The sequence below is a fragment of the Electrona antarctica genome (genome assembly GCF_951216825.1).
Source record: "Electrona antarctica genome assembly, chromosome: 14".
Classification (NCBI taxonomy): Eukaryota; Metazoa; Chordata; class Actinopteri; order Myctophiformes; family Myctophidae; genus Electrona; species Electrona antarctica.
The window spans coordinates 36,249,316-36,263,696 of NC_136795.1; the positions used below are offsets into that span (position 1 = coordinate 36,249,316).

General features: G+C 43.9%; 1 protein-coding gene across 1 annotated transcript in view; it reads right to left on the reverse strand.

The window, feature by feature from the left end:
• mybpc2a (myosin binding protein Ca) overlaps positions 1-14,380 on the reverse strand; it is an 82,535-nt gene extending 68,155 nt beyond the window's left edge. Inside the window, exons 1-2 of the mRNA XM_079521677.1 lie at positions 14,241-14,380; positions 10,912-11,030 (exon numbers count right to left, since the gene is read on the reverse strand). The gene's annotated coding sequence lies outside the window, so the exon portion shown is untranslated. The remainder of the gene's footprint in view (positions 1-10,911; positions 11,031-14,240) is intronic.
• Position 14,381: the final 1 nt, after the last annotated feature.

The window sequence follows — 14,381 nt, forward strand, 5'->3', positions numbered from 1 at the left end:
TCCTGGTCCGTACAGCCTGGTTTATTCCGTTCCACTAAAGCCAAGCGAGGCTTAGAATGGGCAGATTTGATCCTGGCAGATCAAGCCAGGATCATAAAGCGGTGTTGGGTGAAATCAACCCTCAAGGCTTTCTGACAGACATATGGGACCCCAACCCAATGTGTACCTACAGAATATGATATTTTAATGCAGACTAATAAAAAGAAGAAGACACATAAACCCAACAGGGATCCTTGAGGGGATTCCAGGGGGTCCCCAGCTAAATTAGAATCAAAATGAGTTTAACAACTTTAAATCTCTCACACCAAAACAGAAATCTTGTATGGGAGTTCCTGACACAACATATTTTCAGATGGGATGGGAGTCTGTGGCCAAATACATACCGGTATTCATTTGGGGTTCCTCACATTTGATATTTGAGAACCACTGGTCAAGAGGACTTCTGACAAGTACACATGCCTCTCACACACACACACACACACACACACACACACACACACACACACACACACACACACACACACACAAGTACACTGCTTCCGGTCCCAGGCTGCAATATAACCCTGGCCGCAAAACAAAAATGTCTTTTGAACTTTACTTTGGGACAAAGATGTCATGAAAACGGACAGAGCCTAGGCCTTAGGCCTGACTCACACCTTCACAACAGATTGATGTATAGCTGATGCATGAGACTTATTGACTGATGCAAGCTCACAATGCATTTCCAATGGGAGTCACATGGTTTGACACAACATTTGTGTTGTATGAGGGGGTGGGGGGCAGTCGAAACACAGCCGAAAGCCGTACAACACAAATGTTGTGTCAAACCATGTGACTTCCATTGGAAATGCATTGGGGCAAGATGTAAACAAACCCTTTCTTTACATCTAGCATGCATCAATGTTGTATGCTAGATCGAAAGGTGTGAGTCAGGCCAAAGACCAAAAAAGACCAAAGAAGAACTATTTTAAGCAAAGGGCAACTTGAGATTCAAATGTTCAAGATACCCATGAGGAACAGGAAGATACGTTTCATACGAATGAGACATGCATCAGTGCTGCGTTCCTGCTTTGAACTTATTCAATTTGAATGTCATCATCAAGTAACTACTGTGTTGTCATTGTTGACAGCAGACAGGCCTATAGCCTAGACGTCCTACATGACCCAATAATCCACGGCAGAGGTTGAAACCAGACTCTTATAGCCTAACACTTGCATTTGTCTCACTGTCGAGGGTGTTAGCCTCATGCTAAATCGGGGTACAGGTTAAGCTAGCTCTGGTCCATAGCGTTAGGAGAACGAGCAGTCCTTAACGCTATGGACCAGAGGTAAGGTTAAGCCAACTCAAGCGTTCTTCTCATCACTATGAAGAACAGTGAGAGCCCCCCTGTGGTGCATTTTGAAACTGAATCTGACTTGGCAGTATAGTAGTGTGTGCAGCCACCTTCTTGTCCCTTGAAGACTACTATTCTAAGATCAAAGGCATAACATACAATAGGAATGGAGATACATGTATTTATGTCATTTGGTGAATCTTTCTAGAAGTATAATGCAATACCACTTAAAAAAGAGTATACTGTATCATCCATAACCTGTTGAAGTTAGTGTACAGTGATAGATGCTGGATGTTAGGTCATTCCCTTGAATTGAAATTGGGGTACAGGTTAAGCTGGCTCTGGTGACGGTCCGTAACGCTAGGAGAACGATCAGTCCTTGAACGCTATGGACCAGAGTTAAGGTTAATCCAACTCAAAAGGTCCCTCGGTCTTCCATCACTATGAAGAAGAACAGTGAGAGCCCCCCCTGTGGTGCATTTTGAAACTGAATCTGACGACAGAACGAGGTCGAGAGCAGTTCTATGAATTCTGGATGAACGGATGACCGCCAGAGGCACTACAGTACTTAACACTGCCTCTGGCGGTAAGGAAGAATGAAATAGAACCAATGTTGACAAGGGGAAGGTAAAGGGAATGTAAACCACTGAATTCATCAGGAACGCAGAGCATTGTGCACATCCACTCCGGTGAACAGGTGCAGGAGAAACAGAAGATCAGCAGAAAAATAAAATGACACTCGTGTGAAGTGAGGGGCGCTCTTATCATCATACATCATGATCCATCACATTCCGTGCTCAGCCAATCAGTTGAGCACATTCCATGCTCATACGGACAGACATACACACAAAGCTGTGCATGGGAGGGGCTAGCGGCCCTCAAAAATAAGAGTATTCTACTCTTCTCCCATTGTCTATTGCAGATTAATGATTCAATCTCCAAAGGATCTTAATGAAGATGATACTGATTTACAACAGTGGGAGCTCAGCTAACAACGGGTCCTAACGACGAATTCCAGTACCCAACAAATGAATGTTTGAAAATCAGAATTTTAGACTGCACAGCAAAGTTTGAAAAGAATATTTAGGTATACATTTGCTGCATATAATGAATAAAAACATAGGTTTGAATCGTGTTCATAGTCACTAAATATCAAGTTTGCTAATTCAAAATGAAACTGGTTTTATTCTCACACATAATATGCACTCCAGATTTGAGTAAACAGTAATTGCATTTCGTACGGATGCGATGCATCCCGCGGGTGACAGAGATTCACAACAGAGACAAAGAGTGGTGACAAAGATGAATGGGCTAGTCTCAGCGAGGGGGAATAGTTACTGTATGGTATGGACCTACGTGGTTTCAAAGAAAGAATTTAGAGGAGTCACATGACGCGTATAGTGACCCTGAGATCTGATCCATACAGTGTTCACTCCCACATTCACACTACAATAATTATTCAGAGAAGGAAGGCAGGCTGTTTCCACAAAGCCTGCATGACACAATGACAAATCCCAACAACCTGCCCTGCCCTGCACCCCTGAATGCCAGCAGCTCATCAAACCTACAGTAGCAGGATTTTATAATAATAACCAAGTGCTTGTTTTGGTCCCAGCTGTCATAGCAGTGTGTGTAGCCCATTGTATTACTTGATCCGTTATGTTTTCATGTTTTCATTAAAAGTATAACAGATAATTGGTGATAATAATGACTCATTTATTTATTTGAATTCTGCCCATATAATAAGGGAAAATTAGCTTAAGTTATGGCAAATCTGGAAAAAAAATGCTTACCACTAGCTTTCTTCACAGATGTGTTCATAAAGGTGTCTACTATCACAGAAACATTTGTTCCAACCCAACTCCCTTGGGAAACTGTGTGACAGCTGCTGAAAGTTGGGGTACCATTATCAACCAATATAAGGCAAAAAAATCCAATTTTCATTATACTTTAAGTAGCATGTGACATGTCAAACTAGGGGGTTTTCATGATGCTGAATCCATTGCAAGCATTAGTTTTGCACAAAAAACACTCCTTTGCCTAAAAATGCCCATAGCCGTCATCACAAATGTGATGAGGTCAGCACATTTGGGCACATTTGGGCAAGTGGCTATGGCCGAATTTAGCCCAAGGAGTGTTTTTCGTGCAAAACTAATGCTTGGAATGCATTCAGCATCATGAAAACCCCCTAGTTTGACATGTCACATGCTACTTAAAGTATAATGAAATTTGGAATTATTTGCCTTATATTGGTTGATAATGGTACCCCAACTTTCAGCAGCTGTCACAAAGTTTCCCAAGGGAGTTGGGTTGGAACAATTTTTTCTATGATAGTAGACACCTGTGAAGAAAGCTAGTGGTAAGCATTTTTTTTGCAGATTTGCCACAACTTAAGCTAACTTTACCTAACTAATATGAGATACATTTTCCTCATTTTCTACCCCTCACCGTTTCCACCGTTCTTGAGGTGGAAAAATGTTCTGTCAGGACAACTCATGAATGGATAAAGGACAACTCATGAAGGATAACAGGGGTTGACACTTAGGTCTCAGACTCAGAGGCACTTGCCCGCCATAAGATATTTTTCTTGAATATAACATTAGCAATATATTTATTATGGTTTGGCAATTAATTGGATCTTCTTTAAGGTACTCTGAGAAAGCGCATCTATCAACCATAGGGACTCTGGATCCCCATACATAAACAGCAGATCCAAAACGACGGGTGGTAGCTGAGGTGGTGGAGGGTGTTTGAGCAAGGCACTTGATGCGAACGGCAGCATAAAGCAGCAGCAAAAGCAAGCAGGAATGAGCAGTGCAACTTCAAGTTTAAATAGAGATTGAAGTGAGTGTGTGAATGGAATCAATGGATGAGTTTCCTGACAGAACTTGCTCTGAGCTCGTCTGCGCCAAACATGTCCCAGCTCCTGAAGAACGGCTGCTTCCAAGGTGCAGACATGCAGGAACCGTGTGATGTGTTTTCCCTCTCCAAGGGGGCCAGTGTCGACTCGATGGCAAACTCAAGCTGGGTTAAGGCACCGGGCTAAGACAACATCCTTCCAGAATTCATAATCCACCAGAGCGCAACAACATCTGGAAGGCCATGCTTCCATCATGAGGGTCAGTGCCAGTGGTGGACGCACAACTCCATGCTTCCATCATGAGGGTCAGTGCCAGTGGTGGACGCACAACTCCATGCTTCCATCATGAGGGTCAGTGCCAGTGGTGGACGCACAACTCCATGCTTCCATCATGAGGGTCAGTGCCAGTGGTGGACGCACAACTCCATGCTTCCATCATGAGGGTCAGTGCCAGTGGTGGACGCACAACTCCATGCTTCCATCATGAGGGTCAGTGCCAGTGGTGGACGCACAACTCCATGCTTCCATCATGAGGGTCAGGGCCAGTGGTGGACGCACAACTCCATGCTTCCATCATGAGGGTCAGTGCCAGTGGTGGACGCACAACTCCATGCTTCCATCATGAGGGTCAGGGCCAGTGGTGGACGCACAACTCCATGCTTCCATCATGAGGGTCAGTGCCAGTGGTGGACGCACAACTCCATGCTTCCATCATGAGGGTCAGTGCCAGTGGTGGACGCACAACTCCATGCTTCCATCATGAGGGTCAGTGGTGGACGCACAACTCCATGCTTCCATCATGAGGGTCAGGGCCAGTGGTGGACGCACAACTCCATGCTTCCATCATGAGGGTCAGGGCCAGTGGTGGACGCACAACTCCATGCTTCCATCATGAGGGTCAGTGGTGGATCCACACCTACAATGGGAACAAGCCGAAGCCGAACAGACCTGCGGAAGACTCCAATGCCTATAGACTCATCTCACTGCTCTGTGTCCCATGTATTATTCTGGAGAGGATGACACAGTGGTGGACCCACAGCTACCGTGGGAACAAGCCGGTTTCCATCGTAGCAGGTCAACAGTGGACCAGGTAACATTGCTTGCGCAGGACATCGCAGACAGCTTCCAGCCAGGGCGAGAATGCAGGGGTAGTGTTACTGGACCTGACAGACGCATAGCCCATAGCCATCTGGTTGACATTTGAGAGTGAGGTTGTTCTCCTGATGCCAAACTGTCTGTAGGCAGTCTGTCTTGTCGATGATGACAATCCGGCCCATCGCTGTCAGGTCGTCATGCAGCATACTTGAAGATGACATTTGAGCTGTGTGTGGCCACACAGTCGTTTACTGTACATAAAGAGGAGTGGACCCAGCACCCTTGGGGAGCTCCTGAGTCCTGTATTGAGGGTCAGATATAGTCTTATGTGATGTTGCCCATTACTCACAATTTTGTCAGAAAGTCCAATATATACTTTCACATGCTCAGATGCAGGCCTAGGCCTCTGGGCTGATTTGTTCTTCGCCCCATCCAGTTGAGAGAGGGCAGTGTGAAGAGCCATGGGAATTGCATCGCCGGTGGATCTGTTTTGACAGAATGAAAATCGCCATGGGTCCACCATCCAGGCTAGTGTGGCATGGATAGCATGGAACAGATGTAATCTCTCACCAGCTTCTCAAAGCATTTGCTGACAACAGGGGTATAATTTTCATTATACTTTAAGTAGCATGTGACATGTCAAACTAGGGGGTTTTCATGATGCTGAATCCATTGCAAGCATTAGTTTTGCACAAAAAACACTCCTTTGCCTAAAAATGCCCATAGCCGTCATCACAAATGTGATGAGGTCAGCACATTTGGGCACATTTGGGCAAGTGGCTATGGCCGAATTTAGCCCAAGGAGTGTTTTTCGTGCAAAACTAATGCTTGGAATGCATTCAGCATCATGAAAACCCCCTAGTTTGACATGTCACATGCTACTTAAAGTATAATGAAATTTGGAATTATTTGCCTTATATTGGTTGATAATGGTACCCCAACTTTCAGCAGCTGTCACAAAGTTTCCCAAGGGAGTTGGGTTGGAACAATTTTTTCTATGATAGTAGACACCTGTGAAGAAAGCTAGTGGTAAGCATTTTTTTTGCAGATTTGCCACAACTTAAGCTAACTTTACCTAACTAATATGAGATACATTTTCCTCATTTTCTACCCCTCACCGTTTCCACCGTTCTTGAGGTGGAAAAATGTTCTGTCAGGACAACTCATGAATGGATAAAGGACAACTCATGAAGGATAACAGGGGTTGACACTTAGGTCTCAGACTCAGAGGCACTTGCCCGCCATAAGATATTTTTCTTGAATATAACATTAGCAATATATTTATTATGGTTTGGCAATTAATTGGATCTTCTTTAAGGTACTCTGAGAAAGCGCATCTATCAACCATAGGGACTCTGGATCCCCATACATAAACAGCAGATCCAAAACGACGGGTGGTAGCTGAGGTGGTGGAGGGTGTTTGAGCAAGGCACTTGATGCGAACGGCAGCATAAAGCAGCAGCAAAAGCAAGCAGGAATGAGCAGTGCAACTTCAAGTTTAAATAGAGATTGAAGTGAGTGTGTGAATGGAATCAATGGATGAGTTTCCTGACAGAACTTGCTCTGAGCTCGTCTGCGCCAAACATGTCCCAGCTCCTGAAGAACGGCTGCTTCCAAGGTGCAGACATGCAGGAACCGTGTGATGTGTTTTCCCTCTCCAAGGGGGCCAGTGTCGACTCGATGGCAAACTCAAGCTGGGTTAAGGCACCGGGCTAAGACAACATCCTTCCAGAATTCATAATCCACCAGAGCGCAACAACATCTGGAAGGCCATGCTTCCATCATGAGGGTCAGTGCCAGTGGTGGACGCACAACTCCATGCTTCCATCATGAGGGTCAGTGCCAGTGGTGGACGCACAACTCCATGCTTCCATCATGAGGGTCAGTGCCAGTGGTGGACGCACAACTCCATGCTTCCATCATGAGGGTCAGTGCCAGTGGTGGACGCACAACTCCATGCTTCCATCATGAGGGTCAGTGCCAGTGGTGGACGCACAACTCCATGCTTCCATCATGAGGGTCAGTGCCAGTGGTGGACGCACAACTCCATGCTTCCATCATGAGGGTCAGGGCCAGTGGTGGACGCACAACTCCATGCTTCCATCATGAGGGTCAGTGCCAGTGGTGGACGCACAACTCCATGCTTCCATCATGAGGGTCAGTGCCAGTGGTGGACGCACAACTCCATGCTTCCATCATGAGGGTCAGTGGTGGACGCACAACTCCATGCTTCCATCATGAGGGTCAGGGCCAGTGGTGGACGCACAACTCCATGCTTCCATCATGAGGGTCAGGGCCAGTGGTGGACGCACAACTCCATGCTTCCATCATGAGGGTCAGTGGTGGATCCACACCTACAATGGGAACAAGCCGAAGCCGAACAGACCTGCGGAAGACTCCAATGCCTATAGACTCATCTCACTGCTCTGTGTCCCATGTATTATTCTGGAGAGGATGACACAGTGGTGGACCCACAGCTACCGTGGGAACAAGCCGGTTTCCATCGTAGCAGGTCAACAGTGGACCAGGTAACATTGCTTGTGCAGGACATCGCAGACAGCTTCCAGCCAGGGCGAGAATGCAGGGGTAGTGTTACTGGACCTGACAGACGCATAGCCCATAGCCATCTGGTTGACATTTGAGAGTGAGGTTGTTCTCCTGATGCCAAACTGTCTGTAGGCAGTCTGTCTTGTCGATGATGACAATCCGGCCCATCGCTGTCAGGTCGTCATGCAGCATACTTGAAGATGACATTTGAGCTGTGTGTGGCCACACAGTCGTTTACTGTACATAAAGAGGAGTGGACCCAGCACCCTTGGGGAGCTCCTGAGTCCTGTATTGAGGGTCAGATATAGTCTTATGTGATGTTGCCCATTACTCACAATTTTGTCAGAAAGTCCAATATATACTTTCACATGCTCAGATGCAGGCCTAGGCCTCTGGGCTGATTTGTTCTTCGCCCCATCCAGTTGAGAGAGGGCAGTGTGAAGAGCCATGGGAATTGCATCGCCGGTGGATCTGTTTTGACAGAATGAAAATCGCCATGGGTCCACCATCCAGGCTAGTGTGGCATGGATAGCATGGAACAGATGTAATCTCTCACCAGCTTCTCAAAGCATTTGCTGACAACAGGGGTGAGGGCAACAGGTCTCCACGCATTCAGACATGATACATTGGAGTGCTTAGTGGACAGGCACAATGGTGTAAAATGTGAAGCCTGCAGGGACCAGGTTGGAAATATTCAGAAACACTCCAAGAAGTTGGTCCGCAAATGATTGGAGGGGGTATAGCCTTAGGTTGCTAGATTGGACATCTCCACCTACCGATATGTTTGGGAACCTTTGGGAACTTGTTTTTTTCTAATTGTTTCCACTTTGCACACCATTTTAACAAGGTGGGAGAGTATCCTCAGTCTCTAGTTGAGTGAAGCTTTTGGAGATTGACTTGTGAGTCTAATGGTGAAAATCCTTTTTTTTTTTTACTAACTTCTTCCTCTTCCTTCTCCTTCACAATTTTCCTCTGCTTCTTCGTTACCTCCTCTTCATCTTCTTCTCCTTTCCCTTCATCTTCTCCTCTTCTTCTCTTTGTCTGTTCCTGTCTCATTTCAGCTTGTAGCATTTCAGCTTGCCATGGCTCTTCACATTGTTTCGTTATTTTTGTACTTTTACTGTCTCTTACCGGTGTTTCAAACTTGCAGCTGTCACTGTTATGACACTGGAATTTCCCTCCGGGGATCAATAAAGATTTATCCTATCTTAATTGAATTTTTAACAAGCAACTCAGGACCATATGACAGCAGACAATAAACCCTTAGGTCAATCAAAAGTTTAAAGGGAATTTTAGAAACCTATATCCTAATATAATTTTCAACAGCCACGGTAAGTTTTTACTGCTATTATTTTTTACCTATAAAAGGCAGCAACCCTTTTCCTCACAAGGCAGGCAGACAGACAGACAGACAGACAGACAGACAGACAGACAGACAGACAGGCAGGCAGGCAGGCAGGCAGGCAGACAGACAGACAGACAGACAGACAGACAGACAGACAGACAGACAGACACAGCGCACACACACACACACACACACACACACACACACACACACACACACACACACACACACACACACACACACACACACACACACACACACACACACACACACACACACACACACACACACACACACACACACACACACACACACCTGTTTTCCAGATATTTTAACCACTGACTTAAGCCCTATATACTTCTTGTTCTTGTAAAAGCTTGTGGATCAGCTATTTTCATGATTAAAATTATAGACATCGATAACCTAGACAGGATGAAATCAAGTTATGATTTCATACACAATGAACTACAGGGGTCAGGACTACCTGACACCTGTAGGGAACCACTGCAATAACACACTTATCTCAAAATCATATCCATCCACATTGTATTAACTGTAAGTATAGAGCTATTTGGAAAGACCAGTAGCCAATATGTAATTTGGAGATAAATCGATACCGTAGGCCTAATTTAAGTGCCACTAACAGGCTCTGCGCGTTGTGAAGACCTCTTTTGGAGAGTCTTGGTTACTGAGAGATGCAATGGGGCTGTTATATATTTGATACTGTATATTAGTGGCAGTGCTGTAGTAGAAGGAGAATTTACCCATGTTTGTGGGTACAGATTGTTGTTCTCGCTTCCTCTAGTATTGTGGCTGTGAGTGTCGCTCACTTTGTTTTAGGTAGTTAGTCAGGTATGCGGGTACTGAGTAACCTGACTCCCCCAGATTGCGGCATTATTGAGTTCACAGGAACTCAATACTGCCACCATCTGGCAGAGTCAGGTTAGGTACTGAGGGCATAGAGGGCAAAGCTGCATTTACAAATTTAAATGTCAATCCCAATTTAAATTGCTTAAAGGACCACTTCACCACTTTTCAACGTATCTTCAGGTAATTGGTCCTCACTAATGTTCGTGATAAAATAGCACCGTTTTTTTCCTACTCAGTCTGTGTCTCATAGGAGGGCCGTGGGCAGTTCAGAAACCCATCGTTAGGCAGATTTTTTTTAAACAATATGTTTTTCAAAAGATAGCTTCCATTTTTGTATTGCAACTTTTCAGGAATAGAAAGCCTGCAGTTTCTATTAGCTTGGATTCCCCATCTTTTATCATGAACATTAGTGTGGACCAATTATATGAAGATTACTTGAAAAGTGGTGAAGTGGTCCTTTAACTCCGTTTTCTACCCGTATCCAACCTAGACTATGAAAATGGGTTGCAAAAACATGGGTCATGGGCCCCAGGCCGAGGAGTAGTCAAATGGGTTTGTTTTGGGAGGTTTGGAGCCTTAATTATTGGTATTGAGATGTTTGAGAACCAAGAGGTGCAAGCATAGTCAAAGGAGGGCTGAACTAGGGCTCCAGCTAGAGTCTTGAGAACACTTTTGTTTACAAAAGAGGAAATTCTGCCCGTAAATGATGTTCTTTGGTTTACGTTTTTGATCACCCTTGTTGCCATGCTTTCACCTGTCAGTTTGTTGTCTACATCCCATATATGTAATCTCTTCTTTGCTGGAGATTACTATGTCCTCAACTCTGACCTTGAAATCATTCACATTTACGTTACATTTACCTGCTCGGTATCTCAGTCCACTCACTGTCGTTTCATCCCACGTAGCCAGAAGAACTATCTGGACTGTCCTCTTTGTGCCTTCAGGTTGAAATCAGCAGGCCATCCCTCAAAACGACCCACTGTGGAAGTTAAACGTAGAAAACGTCTGCTCACGTGTAATATACCGAGTTTAATACATTATATTAATAGCCTATATTGATAGTGTCAATTCATGTGTGTACAGTATGCACATTAAGCTACTCTGAACTGCATGAAGGCTTTCTTTCTAATGTCTACAGCCAATGGCTAATGTGATAAGAAAATAATTGAAATATGCCTTATGTTAATTTACAAGCTTTCATAGCCTTGCATATAGATTGCTTTTATATCAATAGTTATATCAAATGTCAAAATCAATATGCATCTGTGATATTCATATCCTGCCAACTTAAGGCAGTAGCTTAAGACAAAATATAGGATACCAATCATACCATTTATATATATACATATATATATATATATATATATATTTTTTTTTTATTGCTTTTCTGCCTTTGTTGATCGTTTCAAGTGAAGACTGACAGGAAAGAGGGAGAGAGAGAAGTGGAGAGACATGCAGCAAAGGTCGTCATGAACGGGGCTGTGTTGACTCCAGTGTGAGGTTTTCATTAGCGAGGGCCTAATATCGCCATAGATCGTGATGTACCTATATCGTCCCACCCCTAATGGAAACCTCATTACGTCCAAAACCCATACTTTTCACGATTGTTACAATCCTGGGGACCACCAGTGTTCCTTGATGGGGATCCAGGTGGTCCAACTAAATGATGGAACATCAGAGCATGTAAAATAATTATTTTGATCAACGTTTGCCTGTTATCTCTCCTAATCCCTAATACCAACGTCAATACAGCATGGAATTGTGAACAAAATCTCATCCAACGACAACAAAATATTCTACGTTTTGGGTCTGAGAGGCTAAATCTCATCGAATGGTGCTCCGCGGTTAACCTGACTCCGCCAGATGGGGCAGCAGAGAGTGCACTGGGTTCCCCCCTCCTGCTCCCATCTGGGAACTCTCAGGTAGACTTGATGCCCGGCCACAAAACGGCCAGGCCGTGTGTACTCTCTGCTGCCCCATCTGGCGGAGTCAGGTTACTCCGCGGTAGCCTGACACTCAGTCTGAATTTTCATTTCGTTTCACTTCATTATTATTTATTCTGAATCTCCAGAACATATTTTCTTAATGGGCGTGGCTATTCAGGGCTGAAGCCTATAGGTCCGCGGCTCAAATGCTGAATAAAATGGACCTTGATATGAAAAGGATTGATAACCACTGGTCTATAGAGGTATGGGTATGGACATGCATGAAGTGAATAGGAAATCGAGTGGCAAATCGAGGGGCAAAGTGAGTGGAAAAGTGAGTTTAACGTTGCTTAACATCGTCTAATGCAATCAGATAGGACTTTTCTGTTTGGATGTATGGGCTGTCAAGGCCAGAAAGTAGTGTTTTGCCACTCAGTAGGCGTTCCCGCATAACTTCCCGGGTATGCTGATGATGTCATGCGCATGCCCTCTATAGGGGATGAAAAAGTAGCACATTGACAAGCTCGACATGTGTCGATTTACACAGAGTTTTGAGCTTGTGGATCTGCTACTTGTGATGCTTCTATGTCAGTGGTTCCCAAACTATTTCATGTCAAGGACCCCAAATCTACACTCATTAGCCCGCGCACCCCCATTAGAAAATATATGCTAAGGGCCCCCAAAAGAGAAGATTTTTTACGGCTCTAACAGTGATTCTCAACCATTTTCATTTCAAGGACCACCAGTTTGACATGCATTAGTCTACGGACCCCCATTAAATGGCATTTCTGTCTCTGGGACCCCAATTTATATTGTAAAATCAATGTTAATTTAACTGAGAGTGTACAAATTTGTACACTCTCAGAGTGGGGTCCCAGGACCCCACTTTGGGAACCACTGTTCTATGTGACACTGTAGTGTGATCATGTTGTATAGGCCGTTAATTTACGAAAACACAAAACGTTTGAATGTTGGAGATAAGAGGTGGCCGGCAGAAACCTGTCCAAATCTTTTCTTTTTTGAGGGGCGCTAGCCCCTCCTATATTCAGCTAGTGGATTACATTAACATTAAATTCCCATTGACAGTCAGTGTCTGAGCAAGTAGGCATAGTGTCTATTTTACGACGTGATGATCATGTACGGTGATAAGAGCGCCCCTCACTTCACACGGGTGTGATTTTTTATATCATACATACTCTTTACAACATTTCAAAATAGTTAAACATAGCCGATCGGTACACAAGCTTGAAGATCATCTGTTTTCACTACTTTTGTGCAACATCACTCGCTTGCAGAATGAACTACAGTGTATAGGCTCTGCCCTGACAGCGCGCTGTGTGTCCGAGTCCCGTTCATGACGACCTTTGCTGCATGTCTGTCCCCTTCTCTTTCCTGTCATTCTTCACTTGATACTATCAATAAAGGCAGAAAAGCCAAAATGAGTTAAAGCTGTTATCAAAGAAAACATGGGCTTCCATAACACCTCAAGAATTCCACTGCCACTGCAGGCTTATCACCACCATGCCACGGCCCATGCCCCATTGATGAAATCATTTCTTTCAAAGTAGCCTAGACCAAGTATTGAGTGCATAAATTAACATACTTTCCAGATGGTCGACATTGCTGTATTAAATAGGCTATATTTTGATTGATTGTTTATTTATTTTTCGTGTCCTGCACATAATGTGCCCAACCCTCATGGGTTTATAAGACACCATTTCACAATTGCATTTACAGCATGTTTACATTACATAATTCATTACATTACAGCCCAGAGTTATCAGAGTACTCTGTCTTCTTTCCCAAGCTTGACAAATAAAATCTGCCACAACAAAAGTCCCTATGGCAAAACATATCTCAATTTTTTCATAGTCATTTAAATCTATATATATTTTAGTGGTCTCATGAAATATTCTTATTTCGGGACACGGAATTTTGATTTGCATGAGCTGTAAGCTTATGCCATAATCATCAAGATTCAAACAAAAAAAAGTTTTCAATGTTTCACTTTATGCATCTAGAATTCACCATATGAAAGTTTCACTTTTTGAATTATATTACGGAGGAAAATAAACTTTTCCATAATAGGCCTATTCATTTTTTTGAGAAGGAGATGCGCGTTGCAGACGGTTTTTTGATGGATGCTTTTCTAAAGTGAGTGACTGTTTAAGTGAACTGAGAGATGTTTCTTAACTGTGAGCGACATCTCCTGGACTGATAGGCCTACAGTTTGAGTTGACTAATTAAATTAATACATTACTTACATCCTGCGTGACTTGTTTCGGTTGACATTTGACGATAACGTAACAGCTACAGAGATCTGAATAAAGTTTGATTTTCTTTCCGCTTTAAGTTTACAGTGACACCCACTTTATCAAAAGTCTGCATTTTTTTTACTTCGAAAA